Below are 7,860 nucleotides of genomic sequence, written 5' to 3' on the forward strand. Positions count from 1 at the left end.
TAACGTTTAATTCACGTGTATTTTAAAGTCGATGAATACAAAAACAGTTCTTAGAGTATGTGTAATACATAATGAATGCAAACTAGAAAATGCAATTCCTTGTAGTTGGTTTACTGTTTTTATTGTTGAATAAATGCCTTCTCTGTTGCAGTAGATTTATTATATGTGTATAGGTATTGAATCAATTTTTGATAATGATGCTTATTCATCATTCCTGAAGTTATCGGATATCCTGCTAAGATTTAGAGAGTTGTAACTTTTTGAATGTAACTAATGTGCATTTTTGACGCTTTTCAGACTTCAAGATATGGTGAGTCTTACATGTCAAGATCTTCTAATTAGAAAGAATGTTTTCTGCAATTATTTTATCCTTTTGAAAAAGGACTATTATCATTCGTCATTTAATTTAACCTCATATAAATGAAAATATTATACTAATGTTGATAAATGTTAGAGCATGCTTGTGATTTAAGCGAATGTATGTTATTTTACTTTCATGTAAATGTGTTCCTATATGCGTATATGCGTATCAGTACAGCTTTATTTTATTTTTATATTATAGAACAACAAAATGTCTAGCATGTAAGTACACCATTAGTCAACTTTGTTTTATTATTTTGCACGGTTTGTATATGAACTGAATCTACGTCTTCACTGAGATCATTCACTTCACCGCTTAGTAACTTATGAAACAATTATTTCTACAATAACGCGTTATTTAAAGTTTACAATCTACCAAAACCAACAAAATCCAGGCAATTGGCGACCTAAGTCAGCTTCATCTCCGTTAAACTCAATGAAAATCAGATAGGTCCTTTTAATTGGTTTACTTGGTTGTTATCGTTGATCAGTGTGCATGTAATTGCGTACATTTATATGTGATATCCTACAGTTTATGAAGTAATGCGATTGCTCGCTTGGATACCTAGTCGCTGAACAAGCACATGAGTAAAACGAAACATTTAAAGATGAGCATGATAGACAATAAAATATGAATTGAGCAATAGTCGTTTATTGTTTAAGCTTTAGTTGATGCCAATCGAAACCTATTGTTTCGTATACTGTGTTGTTGTTGCTTTTTTAATAAAAAAGAAGAAATTATTTATTTTGTCGGTGATAGTTAATATCGTTACACTCTATTATACATTATGAACTTCAGTGAGCAACTAAAATTAAATGAATTAAGGTCACCGTGTTAAATGTATAATTGTGTGACATGAAAAATTTTATAACTTGAATATCATATACTTTGTGGTAATGTTTCAGACAAACCGAAATGAACAAGTTGGTAAGTATGTTTTATATAATAAGTATCAAAACAAAAACTTCGTCCGAGGAAAAGTCTTGCAAAACATCGGACTTGAAAAGTGTAGTGTCCGTAATCATGTAATACAAAAGTTTCATTCTACTCTACCAATAATTGCATAATGTTTTAATATTAGTGATATTCACATAAGGGTGTATCATATTGAAGAACACAGTGATATGATTAAGAATATTTCAGATACATAATCATGATTACCGATACTACATAAATTATTATCAACTTTGAATTGTAATTGCTCATTGAAGAGAATATGTGCAGGGGTAACTTACTGTTACAATGTGTCAAACTTTATAATATAAAACTATATCACATAACATGACATTTGTGATTTTGAGTCATGAGTAAAAAGGCTCAGTACATTAGTCTGATATATATTGATAACACCGTTTATATATAACTACTGTTCACTGTTTCCGATATATTATTTTAATAAGCACACGTCAATTGGTTCGATAGGAGTTTGATAGCCTTGTGAATATATGAGTTTAAAACAAATTCATTTACGCAAAACTAGTTATAACATGTTTATTGTTTTTTGGAATAACTCGGAACTATTGTTTGACCTAAGAAAATGGCAGCAAACATGAATGGTCACAAAAACAAGGTGAAAACCTTACGTACACACAGCAAGCTGTGTTCATTTTTTAAATACAATCCAAGAAAAAATATTTAATACAGTTTTATAGTCGACACTGTTCGAAAGCGATTTGTATAAATATTTCAGAAGCCTTCATTTACGCTATTTTATTTGATTTTAATCAATTACACTGTATTGTTTTTTAACACCAACGATTTATATAACTGATCTCTGATTGATAGGCAAAGAAGATAAAATAAGGAAAACAATGAAGATAATGTGAGTACAAATGCAATTCCTTTTTTTTTTAAATATTTATGCCCCCCTTCGAAGAAGAGGGGGTATATTGTTTTGCACATGTCGGTCGGTCTGTCGGCCGGTCCGTCTGTCGGTGCGTCCACCAAATGGTTTCCAGATGATAACACAAGAACCCTTAGGCCTAGGATCATGAAACTTCATAAGTACATTGATCATGACTGGCAAATGACCCCTATTGATGTTCAGGTCGCTAGGTCAAAGGTCAAGGTCACAGTGACTCGAAACAGTAAAATGGTTTACGGATGATAACTCAACAACGATTAGGCCTAGGATCATGAAACTTCATAGGCACATTGATCATGTCTGGCAGATTAACTTATTGATATTCAGGTCAATATGTCCAAGGTCAAGGTCACAGTAATTCGAAATAGTTAAATGGTTTCCGGATGATAACTCAAGAATTCTTAAGCCTAGGATCATGAAACTTCATTGGTACATTTAGCATGACTGGCAGATGACCCCTATTGATTTTCAGGTCACTAGGTCAAAGGTCAAGGTCCATGTGACTTGCAACATTAAAATGGTTTCCGGATGATAACTCAAGAACGCTTAGACCTAGGATCATGAAACTTCACAGGTACATTTATCATGACTGGCAGATGACTCCTATTGATTTTCACTTGGTCAAAGGTCAAGGTCACAGTGACTCGAAACATTAAAATGGTTTCCGGATTATACTCAAGAATGCTTACGCCTAGGATCATAGAACTTCATAGGTACATTGATCATGACTGGCAGATGACCCGTATTGATTTTCATGTCACTAGGCCAAAGGTCAAAGGTTACAGTGATTCGAAGCAGTAAAATGATTTCCGGATAATTAGTCAATAACGCTTACGTCTGGGATCTGGAAAGTTCATACGGACATTGGTCATGACCGGCAGATGACCACTATTGACTTTCAGGCCACTAGGTGAAAGTTCAAGGTCACAGTGATTCTAAACAGTAAAATGGTTTCCGGATGATAACTCAAGAACGCTTAAACCAGGGATCAGGAAAGTTAATAGGGACATTGGTCATGTATTGCATAGGACCCCTATGATTTTCAGGTCATTAGGTCAAAGGTCAAGGTCATAGTAACACGAAGCAGTAAAATGGTTTCCGGATGATAACTCAAGAACACTTAAGCCTGTGATCAGGAAAGTTCATAGGGACATTGGTCATGACAGGCAGATGACTCCTATTGACGTTCAAGTCACTATGTCAAAGGTCAAGGTCACAGTGACTCGAAACAGTAAAATGGTTTCCGGATGATAACTCAAGAACGTTTAAGCCTGGGATCAGGAAAGTTCATATGGACATTGGTCATGACTGACAGATTTTTCAGTACTCTAAGTCAAAGGTCAATGTCACTCTAACGTATTCCCACAATGGCTGCCACTACAACTGACAGCTCATTTTGGGAACATGCGTGTTTAACAAACAGCCCTTGTTTAGCATTTAATACATATGCATGTATCAGTAGACAAACCACCATCGTACCAATATATACCAATATATAGCCATACAATATATTACTGTTTTATCTAATTCAGACCTTTACCATTTTGTCAATGTTCTGAAGTTAACATATCATTGTTTAAAATACTTTGATATGTAACTTAGATGTATATTGCTTCTATAGTTGCTACTGATACTCTAACAGGAACTACGGTAGTTATATCGAGTGTGCTGAGTGTGGTTCGTGATGATATTTTTGACTATAAATAAATTTGTCTTAAAAAAAATAGATAATACTAGTTTTCCCTTTACTTGATTGCTTATTTAACAAGGTAAAGAAACACTGACGTTTATTCCTTCATATGAATAAACAATAAGTTGATTTGTCACTTTTGATTACCCTGTAAATATAACCGATTACAGCATGGCATTTTCATGATTTATCCAGCAAAGAAAGCTCTACTATATCAAATGGGAAATTATAAATCACATGAAGTTGTTTTGTTTTTCTTACTCACATTAAATAAATTAAGGTCATCAATTATTATAGATTTATAGTATACTGTGCCTTGGGTTTATTTAATTCATCTTTTGTTGTTGAATTCAGAATCTAAGAGATGTACGAACCTTGCCTAGACGAAGACATTTGACAACTTGCAAGGATGAAAATGCGCTACTTGATAAATAACGGATATTGTATTCATACATGTATTAAAACATACTTTATATATCACGATTGCATTATATTACGAGAGTTTATTGTGAAATTAAGTAATAGTAATACAATTCACAATATTTAACGCGCCACTTCGAGTGGCAATCACATAGGCGAATAAATGCAATGAATGGTGTATTTTTATATTTGTGTAGGACTTTATATTAATTGTGTTTTTATAATATTGGATTCGTAAATGATTTGTGTACATATTTTATAGATAGCTTTTTTTATATGTATGTGCAGTTTCATAAATCGTTGTCGTTTAAGACAAAATTATGATACATTCGAGATGTGCCGAATCGTACCTACGTTTTAATATAATCATAATAAGTATGGACTAATCGGTGACCATTTTTTAGGATGTAATATAGCTCGACTCGAAGCCTGTTACTCTTGAACTCATTAAGCAGATACTAGTCGACTTAATTTTGTCAAATATTTCAACTCAGTTTTCAGTATTATGCAATATGTTTATCCGATTCCGATTCGGACACTCATTTATTCGTTGTTGTTTTTTAAATACCAATGTATCCAAATCAGGACCATGTTAATGCTGATGTCCTTTATTCTCCAAGCATGGAAAGCCATTAATAAATGTTGAATTTAAATCTGATACAAATGTGAAGGAAGTCGCAAACGTTTAAGTGTTGTTATGAGAAAGCATTTGTGAATTGAGCGATGGTGTAAACTCTATAGAGCAGACCAAGAATTCTGAAACGTTTTTCCCTGATCCTTGCGTGTCTTGATCTTTTTTTCAATATTTTTATGATTCAGTGTTTTACAGACTTGTTGAACAAGTAGTAAAATGTTTGCATAAGTATGACAAGAGTTGTTTCCGTATGGTCACAACCATGTCATTTGTCAATGTTCATATTAGTTTCTGATTATAATAATATGGTTTGAATATCATACTTTTAAGATAAATTAAAGGCTGGTCATCTGTTTGTGTATGCGGCCGGAATATATGAGAGATGAAAACGAGATCAGATGGCCAATTTACTGTACCTACGTAAGTCTGTTCGAGATGTTTCATTGGAATCTTGTTGTGAAAAAAGTATATATTGTCTGGTAGAACGTGTAAACTGTTTTCTCAACAAGTTATAAAACATGATAGAAAGAGTATTTTTCTTTTTTTCATGTTCACGTTGAACGTTGATAAACACTTTTTTACCTCGTTTCCAGAAAGGTAACTAAACATATATATATATATATGTTTGAAACATACACAGGCCATTTGATGCAGATGACTTGTTCATGCTGCTGATGATGAATTCAGCCTTTGGTCTACAACAATGAAGGCAACTTTGGTTTAGCAGTTTGTGTTACATTGTCCATGATTATAAGATTGTATTTAAGACTTGATCAAAGAGCTCACGTTGGTCATTATTATTATTTCTAGATTTAACTATAATTTCAAGATGTTTATGTGTTCGTTGTATGAAAACATATAAATAATAGATCAGGTACTTTTAAGATCAGTTGTGTAAATGACTTAGTAACGTGTTTATTCATTTATGAAACTGGCATTTGAATGATACATTGTGCCATCTTTTTTGTTTGTGTATAAATGCCCTGAAACACTCAAATGATAAAAATATAAATGATGGCCTCATCCCTGTTATTTAATATTATGTATATAGACAACAATTCATCGTTCTTCTAGTTATAAAATACGTTTCCTCTTCGAATTTAGTAGTTTGTTTCAAATGCATCTTATGTTATATATTTGTAACTTTTTCGATGTACATCATTCTTAGTTTAAAAGCCAAATTAACTGTACCTAAGTTGTACATTACAGCATATACAGGCATTGTCATACTGAACTGTATTTCTAGCAATATATACAAATTATTTCTTTTTAAAGATGTTTTTCCTTTACATTTTGTACTAACTTCTTTGTTGTTTAAAGTTAGTTCGTTGGATATTTTAGGTTTCTTTTGCAGTGTTTTTATGCCACATCTTTATGTCAAGGGCTATAGTTTATATTTTAGTTTGTTATGTTACAAACGTATGCGACATGCTGTTAATAGCCCCACACGTTTATATCAGTATCGTTAAGTGTAAGATTGTGTTTTGATTGTTCGCACTAATTTATTGTTAGATACAATTCGTTCTCCAATAGCTTTAACTCATCGCCATTGTCGTTATATACATGTGTATTCTCAATCTTGTTGAATTTTATAAATTAGGTCTTTTTGGGATAATAAGCTATCTCATGTAATCCTTGAAGTTCACACTATGTGATTAAAGACCAAATGTTGTAAGCCTTCCTTCGTATATAAGAGAGAAGAACTGAAATCATATAGGCATATATCAATAAAAACAAATACATATACGACATTGTTTTTGTCATATATTATCGATATTCATTGTTTGAGCTGTTAATGAAAAAATGTTCACAAGATTCGTGATCATTAGTGTTAGTCTTTTATTTTCCAATATCCATGAATGATAAATACGTATTCGGAAAATTACAAAAAGAACACCTGAACGTATTTGATCCTTTGGAAAATAAAGCCTGTTTTGCAAAGGTATAAAATTGTCAGAATTTAAGCAAATGTGCATGTTTGTAGCAAAATTACATTAGATTGCTTACTTTGTGAATTTTTTTGTAAATATTTGCATGTGAATATAAAACTTTAATTGGTAAACAAATCGTTCATGCATGCGTCTCTGTCGTTTAATGTTACCTGTTTGATAATACATTTCCCTTCCATTTAAATATGTAAAGCTTGTGTATCTGGCTATGTGATTGTCTGATGACTGACCCATTTGCATTGCTTAACTGTCGGTGGCACAGTCTCGCCTAAATCCAAGTCTCGTGTGAACATAAAATTCACATAGCGTAAATACTGTGTAATTATACTTATTGCTTAGTATTAACACATTATAACATTTCATATGGAAATTGAAAATAAATTAAACGAATATAATACTTTATGTCAGCCCGTAATAAAACAAACGTGTTTATGCTAAGATGTAAAAGGATGTTAAATGACATATTTTTTTTAAATAAAATATCCAAGTTTTGTTTGAGAATAAAAATACGGTATTATAACTTCAAATAATATTATGTGACCCGTAACGGTCAAATGGATATGTGTGCAATGTTAAAGCGTTTTATGGCATATATTATATTGCAAACGTTGTAGAGCGGGGATTTTTTAGGTATTATCGATTATTCGCATCAATCCGCTACATGCGCTAATTTCTAAATCATGGAGGAAATGTCTATCTATATAAATTGATCAATATGATACGTAATAGTTCATTGATGATTGTATATTTATTATATTGAATCGTCCAAATGTTATATTAACGTTGTTTGTTGTTGCTTTTTGCAATTGTTACAAACTCGATTTAGTAAAATTTAAAATATATATAGTAAACGAAAAGCGCCTGAAATGTTTTTTTTTTATTAAGGCGGTTCTTAATAAACGTGTCTGAATTTTCTGACTGCGGTAACTTGTGATTGGTAGG

General features: G+C 32.0%; 1 long non-coding RNA gene across 1 annotated transcript; it reads left to right on the top strand.

Moving 5' to 3' along the window:
- Window positions 1-561: 561 nt before the first annotated feature.
- Window positions 562-5,590, top strand: LOC127851530 (uncharacterized). Its single transcript, XR_008035813.1, has 4 exons — window positions 562-582; window positions 1,267-1,288; window positions 2,147-2,183; window positions 4,270-5,590. It is a non-coding gene; the product is annotated as an uncharacterized LOC127851530 (long non-coding RNA).
- The last annotated feature ends 2,270 nt before the right edge of the window (window positions 5,591-7,860 follow it).

Source organism: Dreissena polymorpha, chromosome 11, assembly GCF_020536995.1.
Source record: "Dreissena polymorpha isolate Duluth1 chromosome 11, UMN_Dpol_1.0, whole genome shotgun sequence".
NCBI lineage: Eukaryota > Metazoa > Mollusca > Bivalvia > Myida > Dreissenidae > Dreissena > Dreissena polymorpha.